This window comes from Lissotriton helveticus, chromosome 2_1 (assembly GCF_964261635.1).
Source record: "Lissotriton helveticus chromosome 2_1, aLisHel1.1, whole genome shotgun sequence".
Classification (NCBI taxonomy): Eukaryota; Metazoa; Chordata; class Amphibia; order Caudata; family Salamandridae; genus Lissotriton; species Lissotriton helveticus.
The window spans coordinates 1,947,811,076-1,947,832,485 of NC_136059.1; the positions used below are offsets into that span (position 1 = coordinate 1,947,811,076).

The 21,410-nt window shown below is 48.1% G+C and overlaps 1 protein-coding gene across 3 annotated transcripts in view; it reads right to left on the reverse strand.

The window, feature by feature from the left end:
* The window catches only part of OTUD4 (OTU deubiquitinase 4), a 442,490-nt gene that overhangs the window by 184,800 nt on the left and 236,280 nt on the right, over nucleotides 1–21,410 (reverse strand). The window lies entirely within an intron of this gene.

Sequence of the window (21,410 nt, forward strand, 5' to 3'; positions counted from 1 at the left end):
TATCTTTTATATCTTTTAGTGTTCCACATCATATAAAACATTTTGGATGAATACATCTTTTCAATTACAAAAGTGTGACTGGTATCGTCTTTTACATAGTGCAGTACCATAAATACAAATAATTTCGGCACTATTGAAATCACGTACAATGAAATAATATCAAATTAATTCAACACATCCCCACACATACTCACACCTCTCTCACCTCTAAAACCATGTCCCTTGCACTCAATACATTCGCACTCTACACCCCAGAACAACACTGCATGCACAGATGGAAGAACCGGGTGATACAATCAACCCTCGATTGCTGTGCTGATAGCTGGGATGTCGCACTCGCTCTCTGATTGACGTACGTTTCAATGGTATAGTTATTTGAAAACCATCTTCTTCAGGACCTGTTATTTGTTACTTTAGAAAAGGTGTTTGGGGGGGGGGGTTGGAGGATATATTCTTCGTACATAGTATTGTGAAATTAGTTTGGAATCTATATGAAAAAAAGTGACACCACTGTATATATTTTGTCCCAATTTTATTCCGGCAAGATGTTGTAGAAGTCCTTTCTCAAATAGTCTCCAAGTTAGTTAGTCTTTACCAGGCTTAGTATATCCTGTCGCCCGCCACGCAGGTTCTGTTTTATTCTTCTGGCTTGCGTTGTGTAGAAGGAAAAAGGATTACTTCTCGGTGTATAATCCTGATGCAGGCTGGGGTACGATCTCTCGTATCGTGACCGATCGTCAGGTTGCCTTCTTCTTCCGTCAACTATGGCGGCCACTATTTAAAGAAATTTAGGTCTTGAGGGAACGTTACTCTTGTAGTTTTAGTAGTCCATGAACAACTACCAGCAGGTCGTAAGGTATGAGAAAAGGGCCCTAGTCAAACAAAGGTTCGTCCTTGCCTAATCTTTAACTTGGAAGCGATTGGAAAGTGTATTAATGGTACAAGTTGTTTACAGTACTAGAATAAGGCAGGCGGTGAGAACCAGGCTTGCATTCACTGGCGCCCAGGGTCTGTATTACGTAAAAAGGTGCATTGTGCCATGTACAATAGGTGCACCATTAAGGGAGTGCCTGCCGCAGACAGAGAATGTGCTACAATACAAACAATGTACTGTTCACAGTGCTGTGTGAACTCACTTCTGCTCTGGGGACAGCTCTGCATTGAAAGGTGATCTATTGGTTAGAAACTACTGGTTCACCGATCAATGCTGAGATCCCAGCAGCAGGAATTTGAGGATGGGGAGGGATTCCCCACAGGCAGGTGGAGTATGTAACTGAAACTGCCAGTAGGAAGAATACCATGTCGCTCTCCCAGGGGCATACTTTACACGACATCGTGTTGTGCACAATCAGTTTACCTGCTAACTGTGAGTGCGCCCAACCACTCACTGTCCAACACAATGTAAACACAGGGACAAAGGTGTTCCCACTTTGGATGAACCCATGCCACCATGTAAATGTGAGAACACTCCTTTGGCCAGCTCAATAAATATTACAGCAGTTGCTGCACAAACATCTGTAGCCCCTTCAGTAATATTAAAACGCCCCAGGGATACAAAAAGCTGGCACAAAAACCCACTGAACCTCTAAAATAATGTCCATTATACCCCTACCACAGGGGCACAACATGAACTATATAGCCTTTCATGTAGGACCCTGCAAAGTGAACCAAGAAAGAGGGAGGAACCAAAAAAGGATAGCGAACAAGAGCCAGCACCCGTAAGGTCACAGTATAGGGGGATTTTGATGACTATGCAATATTATTGCTTCTACATGTAGTATAACTCAGGAACACTAGCCAGAATTCTCCTTAGCCCAAGATAACATCCAATACTTAAAGTAAACTATTATGCTCATATTTATTCCTTGATAACCATATTCCAAGATCCCACCATTACATAAATATCAGACACTGCTCAGATAGTCTTCCCATTTCTGCCCTAGACTGTAATAAGCATTACAGTAGTGAAAACACATTTTTATGAGCATTTAAGTATAACTGGGGTGCACATATACTGATTTGCAGTGGCAAAATCCCTGATCCCAATTAAAAGAAGCAGAATCAACTAACATTTTCTCCCACATGTTAGGTTAACTGCAGCAGAATACTTAGTACAGTAGACTGTGTGTTGCAATTCTCAAGTAATGTTGGGAATGGTAGCACAACAAAAGTTAATAATTACCTATAAACTCAGGTGCTTGTTTATATTTAAAAAAAAAAAAAAAAAAACTGTTCTAGGTTTGCCATCCTGAAAATCAAATAGTTTCTTACCTGTCGGTGTAGTTTTTGCAGCTTGAAGATCTTTCTGGATTCACTATGCTGTGTATTATTCCACGGTCTAGTGGTTGGGTCCGGAATCGTAGTCTTCTCATTTATTTCTTTTCATAGCCCAGGTGGGCGTCGACGTCCCACCTTTTGGTGTCCTTCCTGAGACGTCGGCACTCTTCCTGCGGAAGCTCCCACCTTTGGGCGCCATCTTCGGATTCTTTTTTTCTTGTTTTTGTGTTCGTAAATCCTTTTGCGATGTTTTCAAGTTCTTACTTGAAAGTAAATGAATTTCCACTTTGTCTCTTAAGGTGTCTGTTAGTATATTGTCGTTGTATTTCCACCTTCCTCTCCTGCCTCATCTTTCTGGTGGAGGTGGGTGGGTTCGCTAGTGAATCCAGAAAGATCTTCAAGCTGCAAAACTACACCAACGGATAAGTAAGAAACTATTTGTTTTGCAGCTTGAATCTTTCTGGATTCACTTTGCTGTGCATAGACTTTGTAGCGGTTTGTTATGTTTGGGGCGGCTGGGTGGAAGATGAGCGTTGGTTGTTGAATATATGTTGAAGCACTTTCTGTCCTACTTGTGCTTCCTTGTTCATTTGTATATCCACGCAGTAGTGCTTAGTGAACGTGTGCACTAAAGCCCATGTTGCCGCCAGGCATATGTCTTGAATGGGTGTGTTAGCCAGGAATGCAATTGTTGCTCCATTTTTCCTGGTTGAGTGGGCTTGTGCCCCTCTGTTAGTTCTTGACCTGCCTGCTTGTGGCAGAATTGTATCATTTGTGCGATCCATCTTGCGATGGTGCCCATTGTTACTGGTCTACCCAGGAAACTGCTTGCGAAGGACACAAAGAACTGCTTTGTTTTCCTGTGCTCTCTAGTTCTTTTCATGAAATGCATTACTGCCCTTCTAGCATCCAGAGTGTGCAGTGCCCTCTCTGCGCTTGTCGATGGTTTCTAAAAGAAGCTTGGTATTTGTATTGTCTGGTTCATGTGAAACTTTTACACCACCTTTGGCATAAAGTGTGGGTCCGTTCTCATTACCACCCTGTCATCGTTCAGTTGGATGTAAGGTTCTTGTAGCGTTAGTGCTTGCAATTCGCTTACCACTAGAAAGGCTGTCTTTATTGTGAGCATTTGTAGTGAGGCCTTATGGATGGGTTCGAAAGGTGCCTTCATAAGCTCTGTTAGGACTAAATTAAGGTTCCATGCCGGTGGTGGCATCCTTTTGGGTGGTGCTATCCTTTTAGCCCCTTCCAGGAATCTTTTTACTACTTGTGATGTAAAGAAGCTCTTTCCTATCTCTCCTCTTGTGTAGGCTACTATTGCTGCTAGGTGTACTCTCAGCGAGGTGGAACTTAGGTTTGATTTGAGCAGGTGTGTTAAATATTTTAGCACCGTTGATTCCTTTGTCATCTTCTTGTGCAGTTTTTTCTTGATACACCATTGTGTGAATCTTTTCCATTTTGCCACATAGCACCTCCGTGTGGTAGGTCTTCTTGCCTCTCATAGCACCCGCAGTGTGCGCTCCGGCAGTTTCAGGTGTGCAAGCTCTAGGTCTTCAGGAGCCATGCCACTAGGCAGAGGCTCTCTGGGTGGAGTACCTCTCCGTTTTGCATGAAGAGTAAGTCCTTTCTTTTCCCGAATTTGTGAGGTGGTCCCTGCGCCATCTCCACTATTTGTGAGAACCATGACTGCCTGGCCCATTGTGGTGCCACCAGAATCAGCGTCATGTTGCTGGTTCTGCATTTGCTGAGTACCCTGTGTAGTGGTATCGGGGCAAAACGCGTAGGCAAATGTTTTCGACCAGCATATCCATAGGGCATTGCCCTGTGATTGTTCCCCTGGTTCCCTGGATGCGAAGTATCGGCATTTTGAATTCTGGTGTTTTGCAAATAGGTCTATTGTTGGAGACCCCCCACTTCTTGAATAGCCTTTGTGTTTCTTGTGCATTGAGCTCCCACTTGTGGGATGCCGATGTCTGTCTGCTGAGCCAGTCTGCCTCCATGTTGTCCTTCCCTGGTAGGTGTACAGCTCGGAGGTCTATTTTGAGTGGATGGCCCATCTCCATATGTCTTGCGCTAGGTTGGCTAGTGCGACTGATTGTATTCCTCCCCGTTTGTTGATGTAGAACGTCGTTGTGGTGTTGTCGATCTGTATTAACACTCTTTGCCCGTACAGTTTTTTCTGGAAGGCTTTTAGGGCGAGTAACACGGTCTTTAGTTCCAGGTAGTTGATGTGCCTGATCGCATCTGTTAATAGTCCACAGGCCGCGCACCTTGAGTTGGTTCATGTGTGCTCCCCATCCCTTCTGGGATGCATCTGTGGTGATGGTCACTGTTGGGTTTCGTGGTGTTAAAGGCTTTCCTTTTGTTATGTTATCCTTGTTCCACCATGCTATCTCCTCTTGCACTGCGTGCGTTACAACCACTAGATCTTCCAAACTCCCTGTAGCTTGTGACCATTGTTGTTGCAGCCATTCCTGGAATGGTCTCATGTGTAGCCGTATATTGGGGACTAGGTGTATACAGGACGCCATCATCCCCATGATCTTGCTCGCTGTCCTCACTGTCAGAGCTTGCCCCTTCTGGTACTGACGTGTCTCCTTCAGCAGGGCAAGTGTTCTCTTGTCGCTGGGGAATACTTTGCTCTGTATGGTGTTGATCTGTGCACCTAAGAAGATCTTCACTTGCTCTGGTTCCATTGAGGATTTCCCCCAGTGTATTGAGAATCCCAGTTCTGTTCGCGTTTTTGTGACCCGCTGTGCAGGTTCTTTGCATTGTTTGTAGGAACTTGCTTTTATGAGCCAGTCGTCGAGGTAGGGATATACACAGATCCCGTCCCTCCTTAGGTGCGCTACCACGGCTGCGAGGCACTTGGTGAAGACCCTTGGTGCGGATTTTAGTCCGAAGGCCAGGGCAGTGAACTGGTAGTGTGCTTTGTTGATGGCAAATCTCAGTAGATGTTTGTGCTGTCTGTTCATGGGAATGGTGTAGGTAGGCGTCTTTTAGGTCTACGGTGGACATAAAGTCTTCGTCCCTTATCTGTGGAATGACTTCTTGAAGAGATGTCATCTTGAATTGTTGTGTTCTTATGTATTGGTTTAGGAACCGTAGGTCTAGGATGGGTCTTAACGTTTCGTCCACCTTTGGTACGAGGAAGTAGTTAGAGTACACTCCTTTGTTTCTTTCTTTGAATTGTACTGTTTCTATGGCTTCTTTGTGGAGGGTTTCTTGTGCTTCCTGTATGAGTAGCGCTACTTTTGCTGAGTGCGCTTTTCTTTTTGCTTTCCTGTTTGGCGGTTTCTTTTCCAGTTCTATGCCGTATCCGAACTGTATGATGTTCAGTATCCATTTGTCTGTTATTTTCTTACATTCCTGGAAGTAGTGTTTTAGTCTGCCTCCTACTGGTGTTACATGGTCGTTGATTTTTAGTCTGTGTAACCCTTTTTTGTTGACTTTGTTGTGCTCCTCCCATAGAGGTGTCGCTTGGGTGGGCACGGTTGGTGGTGCGGAGTCACTTTGAGGTGGGTTGCTGGCCCCCTCTTCTTGTTTGCCCTCGTCCATTCGCCCTCCCGCGAAAGGACTGTCCGCGAGGCTGGTATTGCCAGGTTTGTTTTTGCTGGCCCTGCTGTGTTTGGTTGTCACCCTGGTAGCCCTGTTGGAATGTCTGATGTGACGTTCCCAGCTGGTTTCCCCCTCTTCCGTTTGAACTCCATGTCGGTGTGCCTCTCCTCATTCCTCTGAAATGCAAGGCCCCCATGGACCTTGCAGTTTCATTTTCCTTTTTGAGTTGGGTGAGTTTCTCATCCACTGGTGCTCCAAAAACGGTTTCTCCATTGAAGGGGGTGTTCAGAATGTTATTCCTTACTTCTGGCTTGAAGCCTGAGATCCTCAGCCAGGCATGCCTTCTCTCTGTGATCCCGATCATCATGAGCCTGCTGGACGGGTCTGCCGCATCAACGACCTAGGTTTTTCTTGGTTTTTCGCCATCTGGGAGTCCTTTTCGAAGGATCCGCTGGGCTGCTTGTCCTTGGATGCAGCTGCGGGCGTCGAAATGTTCGGCACCAGTGCTCCCTTCGTGGACTTAAACTCTGTTTTTCTAGAGTCTGACTCAGGCTTACGAGAGTCTGTCGGGGCTTCAGGGGTCGACATCTCTCCTACCTCTTTTGATGTTTTCTTATCGGTCTCTATGACCGTGAAGTCATCTGCTTCTTCTGCGATATTGTCCTCTTCCTCGCTGGAGAGGCCCAAGTCTCGAAGCGACGAAGGTTGAGCTTGGCCTTGCATGCTGCTGTTGGCTCTCCTCTGCCTCTCTCTCACCCAGAGGGTCTTCAGGGTATTTATGGTGACAATTGCAGCAGAATTTGAACGGGGTCTTGTTCATTCCTGGTCTCTGGGGGGGGGCCCCTGTGTACACATTCTCCGTTGGATGTCGAAGTCTTCGATGTTCTCCTCCTCCTTCGTCGTCCCGGCTTAGTGGTCTAGTTTCTGGATGTATTCTCCAAACTTTTTTCGGTAGATTTCAGTCTTTTCCTTCTTTTCTCTAAAAATTCCAGTACCTCTCGATGACGATCCAGACCCAACGGCTGAAAAAAGAATCTAAAGATGGCGCCCAAAGGTGGGCGCTTCCGCAGGAAGCGTGCCAACGTCACAGGAAGGACACCAAAAAGGTGGGACATCGACGCCCTCCTGCGCTAGAAAAAAAGAGAAAAGACTACGATTCGGGACCCAACCACTAGACCGCAGAATAAGGCACAGCATAATGAATCCAGAAAGATTCACGCTGCAAAATTAACCCTACCCTTCATGTAGATACTCGAATACTCTATAAAACTGCAGATTCCTCACCTTTAGAATAATCTTAGGTGCCTGACAGGATTGGGATTGTCAGAGCAATTGTTCCAGTGCCATGTAGATGGTGCAGCTGGACTTCACAATGGCCTCGCACAAGCCCAGAAGGATTGGTGGGGACCCACAAAGAAGCCACACCCTTATGTGCTAATATCAGTTATGCTTTTGTACACACCCACACCCTCTGACGAGGAGATAACATTACAAGTTGGAGAAGACTGTGCCTCAAAACCATATTGTGTTCTTTTTAACTGATATGGAGTTTACTGGACAGAACTGGGAAGAAGAATGGTGGAGAGGAATCCGAGCTTAGAGGATCCACCAAAAAGTCAGTTCCTAAAGGCAAGTAACTTGCACTTCTTTTAGATACTTCTAGCTGCAGATTCCTCACCTTTGAAATAAATACCCAATCAGACCTTCCGAACAGGCGGTCAGAGGATTTGACTCACAACAATACGTTTTGTAGTATCTAGCCAGTAAAGCAGCCCTCTCTGAAGACTTGACTATTCAGGCAATAGTAGTTGATGAACATATGCATGAAAGTCCATATAGCAGGCTGGAAAATTAGTATAACAGGAATACCCCTAGCAAACACTGCTGAGTGGCTTTGGTTTGGGTGGATGGAGAACATAGGCCCTGAGGAGGTTCCTTCTTGAATAAGACACAATGTGCTTAGGCACAGGATAATTTACCTGGTCAGGGTCAGTTTGTTTCCGTGATTTATAGAGCGCATGGCTGCCCAAGGGCTTCCCTGCGCCGCAGGGTCAGTTTCTGCATTGCCTTCTTAACACCCACAAAGCTCATTAAGAGCTCTTCTACACAGTATTCCTTTGTGCGCACAATGTAACTGTTCAGTGCTCCTCTTGAATCGAACCTCTCATCCTCTTTCTCTCGGATAATCCCTGTAAAGAGGCAGAAGTGGAATTTTGCCAAAAATGAAAGAGGTGTACAAAGGTTGCACTGACTGGCGTATAGAGGGTACAATGGCCGCTCACCAATAAAGACTTTTCAACTGTGCCCATCACAAAAGCTTGTTGGGCAAAGACAAGAAATAATGCAACACATAATATAATAGCTTCTAAGGGATCAAGGTGACAGTCGCAACAACAGGTCCCAAATTTATTCCAACTACTAAAATAGATGAACTTGGTGAATAGGAGCCTCACTGCAAGAAACACATACACAATAACAGCCGGCAATTTGAAACTGCGCAGCTGTCGTCCCTCTATCGCCATGTATGGATGTGTAAAGGGAGAATAGGGGCTCTGAAGGTTGTGGCGACAGAAGGTTCTCCCAAAAAAGACAGACTGTTCATACAGCAATACTCCGGTTCAATAGATTTGGGTACCACCCTCTCCTGGCCCAGCCAGAGACTATCAAATGACTGACTCGGTGTCCTGACTTTCAGCAGAATTCAAGTGAGGAGAGGAAGCAGTAGAAAAGCATACAGAAGGCTTGTGCTCCACTAAAAGTGGGATGCTTTACCAGTGGACCCTCTTGGCAGAATCTCCAACATGCGGTGCTTTCTCAGCAGTAGCAAAAGGATCCAGCCAGAGTACAACCCACTATACAAAGATGTCCTGAGACACCCCTGGATGAAGCTGTCATTGGTGGTCTGACAACGGACTCCGCCAGAGTGTATCTCCTTTGGCATTTAGCAACCCCACCAACTGATGAGGGGGGGCCACTATGGAGATTCACTGTTTATCCAGATACCTTCAAAAGTGAGCATGCCTCCTGACAAGATTCAAAACCCCACGCAGACCTGCTGGTTGCAGTACCACATGGTGGTTTTGATGCCCATCAGGACCTGCCCTGGCCTTCCCTTGTTGGAAGGTTGAAAGGCTTTCAGAGGCCACTGGAAGGGGTGACGGTCCGGTAGGTGGATGTGAAGCATTTCCTTCCCTGGGGACCACAGATCCTTGATCTCCAAGGATCCTAGGTGACCACCCAAACCCAGAGACAATACATCCATCACTACTGCCAACGCTAGGTGGGGCAGGGAAACTAGCCTGCACAGAGCAAGTCTGTTTGCACATGCGACTGGCTTTGAGACTGGTATGTCTCCTAATTGCACATGTTGTCTTACAGACAACTTCAGAGTGGATTGTCAAGGTCGCATCCTAGTACATATTTGGCAGCGTCTTGTCAGTCCTGAATTGTTTGGGCAAAGTTAGACATGAATTCCACAGAGACATCAATTAACAGTTCACTGGCCAGGTTTCAAAGGGTGTGCTTCTAATGGCTCAACAGGTAGACCACGTTCAGAGTCAGCAGGGCTAAACCAACAGTTAAAACACTTGCCAAATGTCAATGTGCTTAACCCTTATCTGTCAGAGCAGAAGGGATGGCATTCAGGTTGAATATGCTTGTGGATTCCTGCATCAGCAAGCTTTAAGAGGTATGATGTTCCGGGAGAAAAGCTGGTTCACCATCTATGTCATCTAACCACAGGGTGACTGGCTCAGGAGCTAAGCATTGCTTCATCCGAGCATCTATCAAAGTACCTGCTAAATCCTCAATAAAATGCAGCAGGGATTCTGGCATGGTGGACCTGGGCTGCAAGATTTCTGTCCACAAATTAGCCTTTGTTTCAATTCTGGGCAACTGTAAATAAACTGCTAGTGCCCTGAAGGCAACCATCGCAAAGGAGACACTTTCATGTGTGGGCAGGTCTGGTGTAGATTCAACTCCATATTAAGTGAAGTGCCCAACCTGCCGGCAGCATCATCATCATCATCATCATGTGGTGTGTTCTGAAGCCCTTAAACTGACTGAAGTCGACGCCGCCACAAGCAAGCTCCAATTCAGACACAAAGATCAACCTTGACCAGCATCTGGCATGGGCACTGCAGAGCAGGGTGATGTCCCAACGCAACTAGGTTTAAAGCGGCACCTGGGGCCGCATGTTAGCAATGGGTCGGAGCCAGCAAGTTGGGGATGGAGGGGTACCAACCAGCAGAAGTGCTATTGGTGGCCCCTGCAACTCAATGGTATCCCAAGGTGCCTTAGAGAAGGCAAGTATTGCCTTGAGGTTCTGCAGCATGGCCTCCATAAACACCTCCATCCATAGGGGGGTTGATGTCCCGTGTAATGTGGGGCACTTTGGAGACAGCCCTTGGGATGGGCTTGAAGTCGGAAGATATTTGCAGAGTTTGACTCTTGGAGTGTCAACTGTATGTCTTCTCAATCAGTGTGACCTATTTTCACCACAGTGTTTCATTCCCCATTCACCTTCAGCTGCATCAGGTTACATTTGTCACACCATTTCAACTCGTGACTGCAACAGAGGGATCACAAGCAAACACTTTTCTGATCTGTGATCAACATCTGCATTCTGCAGTTGCAGTATGCTTTAAAAACGGTCATCTTGGGGTGAGCAATGGGGCATTTTCCATGGCACACTATCTATGTCTTTTTGGTATTGGTAGAAATAAAGTTAAGAACAGAGCTCCGGATCCACGTTGCAGAAAGAAATTACATGATGCCAGTATGCATGGACACACTCTACACCATCACTTTGAAGTTGGCATGAGGCAGTCCCAGGGTCAGACTGTGCCCCCTACCGGATAACATGAGCAATTGCTTTAAAAATCTTAAGCCCATCTCTCACTTGAGATCATTCTTAAGGTGATGCATCTGCTTTCAGAAGTATCCATCAGGCTTTAGTGCTTTTTCAGGGTGGGAATGCTCTGCCTAATGGGATGGCACAAGGGCATTTAGTTTGTGGTTGGACTGTTCTCTCTTGAGAGTTCTTTCCACAGCAAGTTGCTGTGTAGGCGATTTGAGGAAATGTGTTTGAGTGGTCTGGCCTTGCTCCTAGTCTAGTCGCATACTCCTACTGCTACGTCTAGAAATATTCAGGGTCAAGCCTGTGGACTTTAAGTCAATTACTTTCTGTGGTTATCATACCTGCAACAACCACTTCAATATTCTCCGATACTTTAAGGACAAGATGGTTTTCTTTGATCTGGGTGCTGAAAAAGAAAAGCTCATGCTGCTGTTCCCAAACCAGTACAGTTTCCTCCCGCTCTACTTTTCTTATTGCTTTCTGTTAGACCTGTCAGCCCTCTGGGTGGTCCCTCCTTCCTATTTATTTATTTTGTCCCCTTTTTGCCCCTCATAATCTTTCATTTTTATGTCCACTAGGAATTTTTGGCATTGACCTGGGGGTTAGGTGCTCCTTGACCCCATGTTTCCTCACAGACCCAGAAATCCCTCCTTTTCTGAGGTAAAGCCTAGCTGCCTAAAATGGTGGCCAGTAACTGCCACAACTGCTCACCTCAGAAAATAGACCCATAGGTTAACATAGGGACACTCTAGAACCTTCCAGCTGGTTCTAGTAGCTGGAGGCTAGCCTATATAAGGTCAGGATCAAGGCAGCCATTTTGTGTAGTGACCGGTGGTTGCACGGGGTGGAACTGGAGAGGAGAGAGGTGGCTCGAAGAGGAGGATAGCGCACTACAAGGAGGCAGATCGACCTGAGGATTGGCTGATCTCCTGTAGTGACCTGACCCCTCTTGTGATGACCAAACCCTGCCAGGGCAGTCCACAAGTAATTTTCCATAGTTCCCCGTGTAACTCCTAATTCCCTTGGGGGCTCACGCTGTGGTGCTTTTGTGGAGCTGTGAAAACCTAATTCAGAGTGGTCTTCCAAAGTGACTGTGGAACTTAACTCTCCCTCCGAATGGCCTGAGGAGAGTTAAAACAGCCCATCTGTCTGAGCACTCACCGTGAGTGGGACTCGTTGGGCCACCCGGTGTCCCTGTGGTGCCGAGGCATCCTTTTCCGGCGGAGGTGCGGCCCGTGTGTCGACGGAGGCGGGACCTGGTTGAGGCTTCGCGTTTCCTGAAGGAAATTTGATACGGCGTCAGAAGAGGCGGGCTAGCGCAGGAGAAGGGCTGGACAAAGGCGGAGACTTCCTAACGTGAGCAGACGGCACGGAGGAGCTGCCAGGAGTGCCGCCTGACGCCGCGGAAACTAACGTGGCGGAAGCAGAGGAAGATAGTAGTGGCCGGGCAAACGAGATAGAGCGGCTGAGAGTATAGCCGTCCCTCAGCCCTGGACTGCAGTTCTGAGCCGCGGCGCTACAGCCTTGACTGAACTTCCTGAGAAATACAGTAAGCTGGGGGTTCTTGGCTGGAGGGAGGTGAGGAGCGAAGCTGGGACTACATCGGGTCATCAGTCCGGATTACGATCTTTTAACCAGGTTGCCGGATAGACCTTGTGAACAGTACTGAGTCACTTATATGACCCCGCAGAAACTGGCCTTTTGGGTTTTTCAGGGTTTCCCTGCTGGTGTTTTATTAAATTGCCCTAAACAAGAACCCTTAAGTCAAAGCTGTGACTGGGCTATTTAAATGTGGGCCCGAGTGGAGAAAGAAAGGGGACCTAGGAGTTCAGTGAGATTCCAAAGCCAGTTGGTTAATTTGATTAAGCGAAATAGTAATCTGACTGTCCTCATTCAGAACCCTAGCTGCACGCACTGGGAGATAAGGGTGCTATTACGGAAACTGTTCCATCCTGATTATAAAGCTTTTGAGACTTTAGGGGTATGTGCAGCTCTACCTTCCTGTAGAACCAAACATTTGACAAGTGCTGAAACTTTTACTAAGTCTATGAAATGTTTACTTAAAAGAAAGAATAGATTGCACAGTTCCTTCCAATTGAACAAAGAGAAGGGGATATTGTTAATTACCCACGGAGTGTGGCATGAGTTAATAACTGTATGTGGAGATACTAAGAGTACTGATATTGAAAACTGTTGGGAACCATAAATCTGACAAAGAGTTTTATAAGAGTCAATCAGTCCTGTCACTTAAAAGTGAAAGAAGGGGGAATTCTGTACCAGCAAATGCAATGTAATGTGAAGTATTCTATTTATTGATGCAACCAGTCTGATGGTGGAGTTTCTGATGTGAATAGTGACTCAACTAGCAAATGAAATAAGCGAGAGTATACAGAATTCTTTTATAAAAGGGACCCGTATTTTTCTAAACTGGTGTAGTGTCCTTATTTTTGAGTGGATGGACGTTATGTTACTGAAGGGTGTGACGCAAACTTAACACATGTACCTTTGGGAAAAGCCTACCTATCTTGTGCCAAGCTACCCTATGTAGACTGGGAACCCCAGGTCCAACATAATTGGTGTCCAGCGGTGGGATGAGAACTGTGCTTGCGTCCACCCTATAGTAACCTAGTGTACTCCATAGGCCTACACCTGGAGTTTTCTCCTTGCGGACTCCCTAATTATATTTTTGTTTTTCCAAATTTACTCCTGGTTGTGGGTGGAGGAAGCTTCTAGTTACCCTCTGAAATTATTCTTTCAAAGTGGCTGTCCCGCACTCTTCGTGGCACAATGGAATTCGCACTGGAGGAGTTAGAAACCTATAATGTGGCTCAACTCCGTGAATTTTGTCAAAATATGGGAGTGTTCTTCAAGCGTGGTGCAAAGAAGGGGGAACTTCAAACCAGCTTGAGGGCATGGGTGGCAGCCCACCCAGATGGGAAGGAGGAGGAGGAGACTGACAGGGAAACTGTCATCGGGGTAGATGTGCTGTCTCAATCTGAGAGGGAGAACTTATTGACAGGTCCCAGAACACTCTCAAGAGGGGGCAGCAGTGTCTCCACGAGAAGCTTGACGGAAGCCAAACTATCAGATAGGAGGGAGGAGAGACAGTTGAGATGGGAGTTGGCGAAATTGGAGAAGGCAAGAGAGGAGAGTAGGTTAGCTCACGAGTTGAGCCTCAGAGAATTAGACTTTAAGGCCCTGCAAGTAGGGACTTCCAATTCTCAGAATGGTGGCAGCGAACCAAAGGAGGTGACCAGGGAACCTAGACCCTATTTACCGAAGGACGTAGTTGCCAGTTACAGTACAGGGGATGACATCGCCAAGTGGCTGGCTGCCTATGAGGTCTCCTTAAGAGCCCATGGGATTCTGGAGAAACACTGGGGAGGTGGCTTGTATAAGTACATGCCTCCTGCAGGGAGAGACACACTCTTGGCCCTAGAGCAGGGGGAGCAAACCCACTACCCACCATGAAAGTGGCGCTAATCAGGAAGTTTGGACTGACTCCAGAAAAATACCGTCAAAAGTTTAGGGGTAGTCACAAACTAGGCACACAGAATTGGGTGGATTTCCTGGACTACGCAAAGAAGCCATTAGAGGGCTGGGTGCAAGGCAGTGAGGTGGGAGACTATGAGGGGTTGTACGACCTTATACTCCAGGAGCACCTACTCGAAAAATGTTTTCCCGAGCTGCGTCAACACCACCTGGACAGCAAGCTGACCAACCCCCCGGAAGCTTGCAGAGGAGGCGGACATCTGGGCAAGTACCCGGGTGTCCTCAAAGGGGACTGGAGGGGATTCCCAAAGGACCGGACAGGGCGCCCCCCCAGAAGAAAGAGGGGGGAGATAAAAAGAGGGAGTTCTCAAAAGGCCCTCAAAACAGTTTCCAGGGAAAGGGAACAGGATTTACCCCTAAGGCTAACCCGCCCAGAAACCCTTATCCTGGCCAAAGTCAGCAGCCAAGGATTGTCCACTGCTTTGAGTGTGGTGGTGTTGGACACTATAAGGGAGATGTCAAGTGCCCAAAGAGACTATCCCCTCCCACTGGAGGAAAAGCCCTGGGAGTAGCTAGTGTAGTGCTCGGGGAGGAGTTGCCCTTAGATAAGGGGGGTGAGTGGGCGGGTGTCACCTTAGTGTCCCTGGGAGATGGTTCCTAAGATCAAGGTGCCCTCAAATACTGTAAAGTATGGGCAGTGGGTCACCATCAATGGCCAAAGAGGGGAGGCTCTGAGAGACACAGGAGCCAGTATGACTATGGTAAGGAAACGATTGGTGTCTCCAGAGCAGGTGATTCCACATGTACTCCACCCCGCCGCGATGGCTGACGGCAGATTGGGCCACTATCCTGTGGCAGAGGTTCCCTTTGAGTGGGAAGGGGTTGCAGGTTCACTTCGAGTTGCCGTAAGCCCTGCCGTGCCAGTCGATTGTCTGTTGGGAAATGACATGGAGCACAATGCTTGGAAGGAGGTGGAATACCGGACTCATTCGGAGATGCTGGGTACACCTGACTGGGCCTGTGCAAGCACAAGGTCCGCGACTACCCGGAGAGGGAGATCGCCTGGGCTGGAGCCTGGAACAATGGCCCAGCCCGCTGCCAAAAAGGGAAAGACCCGAAGACAGGAGAAGCCTGCTTCAGCTTCCACGCCCCATGAGACAGAACGGCCACCTGCGGTGGTGGGCCAGGAGTCCGTGGAGGGGGAAGTAGTCTCCCTGGAGGACTTACCAATCCCTGCTGAGTGGCATGTGGAAGGAGGGCCTACCAGGAAGGAGTTGTGTAAGGGCCAGAAGGAGTGCCCTACCCTTGAGGGACTGAGGCGACAGGCCGAAGCCCAGGCAGCAGGGAACGTTGCAGGGCACTACCATATTTACTGGGAGGATGGACTCCTCTACAGTGAACCCAAGGTGCCTTTGCCCGGTTCATCACGGGCCTTGGTAGTCCCTCAACGGTACCGAGCTTTCTTCTGGAACTGGCTCATGAAATTCCCTTGGCAGGACACTTGGGACAGGACAAGACCTCTGCCCGGCTGGTCCCCCACTTTTACTGGCCTCAGATGAAAGTGGCATCCGACACATACTGTCTGACGTGTGTATCCTGCCAAGCCAGTGGGAAGACAGGGGTGAAGCTGAAAGCTCCCCTGGAACCACTTCCTGTCGTTAGCACCCCCTTTGAAAGGGTGGGCATCGACATTGTGGGGCCATTGGATCCACCGACTACAGCTGGTCACAGGTTTATCCTGGTTCTGGTGGATCACGCCACACGGTACTCAGAGGCAATTCCTCTGAGGACTGTCACTGCACCTGTAGTGGCTAGGGCCCCGATGGGGATCTTTACCAGAGTGGGTTTCCCCAAGGAGGTTGTGTCCGACAGGGGAACCAACTTCATGTCAGCGTAAATGCGGGCTATGTGGAAGGAGTGTGGAGTTACCTACCGGTTTACCACTCCTTATCACCCCCAGGCCAACGGCCTGGTGGAAAGGTTCAATAAGACCTTGAAAGGCATGATAAGAAGTCTGCCTGAGAGCCTGCGGAGGAAATGGGACGTCCTCCTACCCTGTTTGCTGTTTTCCTACAGGGAAGTGCCACAGAAAGGAGTGGGCTTCAGCCCCTTCGAACTTCTGTATGGGCATCCTGTGCGTGGACCTCTCAGCCTGGTGAAGGACGGATGGGAAAAGTCTCCCAGAAAGCCTCCCCGGGATGTGGTGAGTTATATGCTGGCCTTCCGGAGCCAAATGGCAAAGTTGTGGAAGCAAGCTTCTGACAACTTGGAAGCCAGCCAAGCAGTGATGAAAGAGTGGTATGACCACAACGCTCACCCTGTGGAGTTGGAGCCTGGCCAGAAAGCGTGGGTGATGGAACCTGGAGAGCTAAGTGCCCTCCAGGATCGCTGGACAGGCCCCTTTGAGGTGAAGGAGAAGAATGGTAAGGCCACCTACCTGGTGGACCTTAAGACCCCTCGACAGCCCCTAAGGGTGCTGCATGCCAATCGCCTCAAACCCCACCATGAGAGGCCCGAGGTCATCTTGATGATGGTGACTGATGGAGCAGAGGAAGCAGAAAGCGAGCCTCTCCCTGATCTCTTTTCGTCTCAGGAAAAGGATGGGTCGGTGGAGGGAGTGATTCTTTCCACATCCCTAACTCCTGAGCAGCGAGAGGACTGCCGCCAGGTCCTGGAGCAGTACTCCTCACTGTTCTCCCTTGTTCCGGGAAGGACCCACCTGTGTACCCATGATGTGGACACAGGAGACAGCCCACCAGTGAAGTCTAAGACCTACCGGCTGTCAGACAAGGTGAAGGCTAGCATCCACGGTGAGGTTGCCAAGATGCTGGAGCTAGGAGTCATTGAACCTTCCAGTAGCCCCTGGTCCAGTCCGGTGGTGCTAGTACCAAAAGCTGCCCCACCGGGCACCACTCCATAACTGAGATTCTGTGTGGATTACCGGGGACTGAACTCAGTGACCAAGACTGATGCACATCCGATCCCTAGGGCGGATGAACTTATTGACCGTCTGGGAGCTGCTCAATATCTGAGTACCTTTGACCTTACTTCAGGGTACTGGCAGACCTCCCTTACAGATGGAGCAAAGGAAAGGTCAGCCTTCTCCACGCCTGAGGGCCACTACCAGTTCTGTGTGATGCCCTTTGGGCTCAAGAACGCCCCTGCCACTCTTCAGCGGCTGGTGAACCAGGTCCTCTCTGGAATGGAGGCTTTCTCCGCTGCTTACCTGGATGACATTGCCGTCTTCAGCAGCAGCTGGGAGGACCATCTGTGTCACTTACAAGCTGTTCTCCAGGCCCTGAAACAGGCTGGCTTGACAATCAAGGCCAGTAAATGTCAGATCGGGCAGGGCTCGGTGGTGTACCTAGGCCACTTGGTGGGCAGGGGAGCAGTGCAGCCCCTCCAGGCAGAGATTGAGGCAATCATGGCCTAGGAGCCCCCCCAAGACCCAAACTGAGGTTCGAGCTTTCCTGGGCCTCACAGGTTACTACCGTCGCTTTGTGAAGGGGTATGGCACTATTGTAGCGCCCCTCACAGAGCTCACATCCAAGAAACAACCTCGACGGGTAGTATGGACTGAGGCTTGTCAGCAAGCCTTTGAGAAGCTGAAACAAGCAATGTGTGCAGCACCGGTCCTGAGGACCCCAGATTTCTCCAAGGACTTCATTGTTCAGACAGACGCATCAGAGCATGGCATTGGGGCAGTGTTATCGCAACTCAATGAAGAGGGTCTGGATCAGCCTGTTGTCTTCCTGTCTAGGAGACTGCTTTCCCGGGAACAGAGGTGGAGTGCAATTGAGCGGGAAGCTTTTGCAGTGGTATGGGCTCTGAAGAAGTTACGGCCATACCTGTTTGGCTCGCACTTCCTGGTTCAGACTAACCATCGACCTCTTCCTTGGCTGATGCAAATGAAGGGGGAGAATCCCAAGCTGTTGAGATGGTCCATCTCCCTACAGGGAATGGACTTCCGGGTGGAACATCGGCCTGGAGTGGACCACGCCAATGCAGATGGTCTCTCTAGGTATTTCCGCCTTAGTGATGAGGACTAAGGGGTTGGGTAGCTCTCCACTCTTTCAGCTGGGGGGGACGCGTGTTAGACCTGTCAGCCCTCTGGGTGGTCCCTCCTTCCCATTTATTTATTTTGTCCCCTTTTTGCCCCTCATAACCTTTCATTTTTATGTCCACTAGGAATTTTTGGCGTTGACCTGGGGGTTAGGTGCTCCTTGACCCCATGTTTCCTCACAGACCCAGAAATCCCTCCTTTTCTGAGGTAAAGCCTAGCTGCCTAAAATGGTGGCCAGTAACTGCCACAACTGCTCACCTCAGAAAATAGACCCATAGGTTAACATAGGGACACTCTAGAACCTTCAAGCTGGTTCTAGTAGCTGGAGGCTTGCCTATATAAGGTCAGGATCAAGGCAGCCATTTTGTGTAGTGACCGGTGGTTGCACGGGGTGGAACTGGAGAAGAGAGAGGTGGCTCGAAGAGGAGGATAGCGCACTACAAGGAGGCAGATCGACCTGAGGATTGGCTGATCTCCTGTAGTGACCTGACCCCTCTTGTGTGGACTAAACCCTGCCAGGGCAGTCCACAAGTAATTTTCCATAGTTCCCCGTGTAACTCCTAATTCCCTTGGGGGCTCACGCTGTGGTGCTTTTGTGGAGCTGTGAAAACCTAATTCAGAGTGGTCTTCCAAAGTGATTGTGGAACTTAACTCTCCCTCCGTATGGCCTGAGGAGAGTTAAAACAGCCCATCTGTCTGAGGACTCACCGTGAGTGGGACTCGTTGGGCCACCCGGCGTCCCTGTGGTGCCGAGGCATCCTTTTCCGGCGGAGGTGCGGCCCGTGTGTCGACGGAGGCGGGACCTGGTTGAGGCTCCGCGTTTCCTGAAGGAAATTTGACGCGGCGTCAGAAGAGGTGGGCTAGCGCAGGAGAAGGGCTGGACGAAGGCGGAGACTTCCTAACGTGAGCAGACGGCAGGGAGGAGCTGCCAGGAGTGCCGCCTGACGCCGCGGAAACTAACGTGGCGGAAGCAGAGGAAGATAGTGGTGGCCGGGCAAACGAGATAGAGCGGCTGAGAGTATAGCCGTCCCTCAGCCCTGGACTGCAGTTCTGAGCCGCGGCGCTACAGCCTTGACTGAACTTCCTGAGAAATACAGTAAGCTGGGGGTTCTTGGCTGGAGGGAGGCGAGGAGCGAAGCTGGGACTACATCGGGTCATCAGTCCTGATTACGATCTTTTAACCAGGCTGCAGGATAGACCTTGTGAACAGAACTGAGTCACTTATATGACCCTGCAGAAACTGGCCTTTTGGGTTTTTCAGGGTTTCCCTGCTGGTGTTTTATTAAATTGCCCTAAACAAGAACCCTTAAGTCAAAGCTGTGACTGGGCTATTTAATTGTGGGCCCGAGTGGAGAAAGAAAGGGGACCTAGGAGTTCAGTGAGATTCCAAAGCCAGTTGGTTAATTTGATTAAGCGAAATAGTAATCTGACTGTCCTCATTCAGAACCCTAGCTGCACGCACTGGGAGATAAGGGTGCTATTACGGAAACTGTTCCATCCTGATTATAAAGCTTTTGAGACTTTAGGGGTATGTGCAGCTCTACCTTCCTGTAGAACCAAACATTTGACAAGTGCTGAAACTTTTACTAAGTCTATGAAATGTTTACTTAAAAGAAAGAATAGATTGCACAGTTCCTTCCAATTGAACAAAGAGAAGGGGATATTGTTAATTACCCACGGAGTGTGGCATGAGTTAATAACTGTTTGTGGAGATACTAAGAGTACTGATATTGAAAACTGTTGGGAACCATAAATCTGACAAAGTTTTATAAGAGTCAATCAGTCCTGTCACTTAAAAGTGAAAGAAGGGGGAATTCTGTACCAGCAAATGCAATGTAAAGAGAAGTATTCTTTTTATTGATGCAACCAGTCTGATGTTGGAGTTTCTGATGTGAATAGTGACTCAACTAGCAAATGAAATAAGCGAGAGTATCCAGAATTCTTTTATAAAAGTGACCCGTATTTTTCTAAACTGGTGTAGTGTCCTTATTTTTGAGTGGATGGACGTTCTGTTACTGAAGGGTGTGACGCAAACTTAACACATGTACCTTTGGGAAAAGCCTACTTATCTCGTGCCAAGCTACCCTATGTAGACTGGTAACCCCAGGTCCAACACTTTCCAAATCCATTGTGGCGATGCAGGCTCTAGCAGGTCACTCCGTTCCTTTTTTACAGCTATTTCCAATTATTTATTCCTATTAAAGGATCTGAAAGAGTAACTATCATGCGTCACCAATCGTCAGGAAACTATGGCGGCGGCTTTCTTCATCTTTTTTATATTGCTCGTGGTCTTCTGTTTTTCCAGCCCGTAGAACATCAGTACACTTAAGGGCATTCCTTCAGCTACATCTCCTAGAACTCTGTGCCAACTGGTTCCAGTCCTCTTATATTTCGGTCTGGGTTTTGAGAGTGCCAGTTTTCGCTATTATCCTACAATTGGATTTCTCCTGCCTTCCTAGAGGGTTTTTTCGATGTCGGCTGGCTTTTTCCTCCCTTTAGTGGATACCTTTAGTTTGCACGCAATATTCAGAAGTATTACGCAATAAAGTGACAGAGGAAGCTAGCTCTGTATATACATCAAAAGGAGGTATAGTGTGCAGAGTCAAGTGAGTCTCCAAAGGTATAGAAGAGTATAGAGTAGATAATACCTTACTCTCAATTTAGTAGTAGCTGGACTGAGAAGTTAGGCTCATCAGGAGTTAGTGTGAATGCATTTGTTGAACATACTCGTTCAAGGCAGGAACACACACTTAATGACTAACTCCAGAGAAATGTTTGCAAAAATATTTCTTTAGTTACTTTTATTTTAGGAACCAAGTTACAGGCAAGTAAACTTTTCAGAAATGTAATACTTTCAATGACCGTTGGCAAAGGTTTGTAGAAGCATTCAAAATACTTTACAGATGCATGTACGTTTTGATTAAGGCAAAAAGAGATACTTTGCATTATTCTCAGAATTAACACAGTGCAATACAGAGAAAATCAATTCAAGCCTATGGGAGGAAAGGCAAGTAAGCAACTTCAGTTAAGTACTCTACTTACAAGGTCAGTCTTCGGAGAGTTTGACAAACAGGGCAAGGGTCGGACCAAGGTAGGTACTGCACCACCAGTGGCACTGGGACAGCCGGGTGCAGAGGTCACTGGGACCAATGTTAACCTATG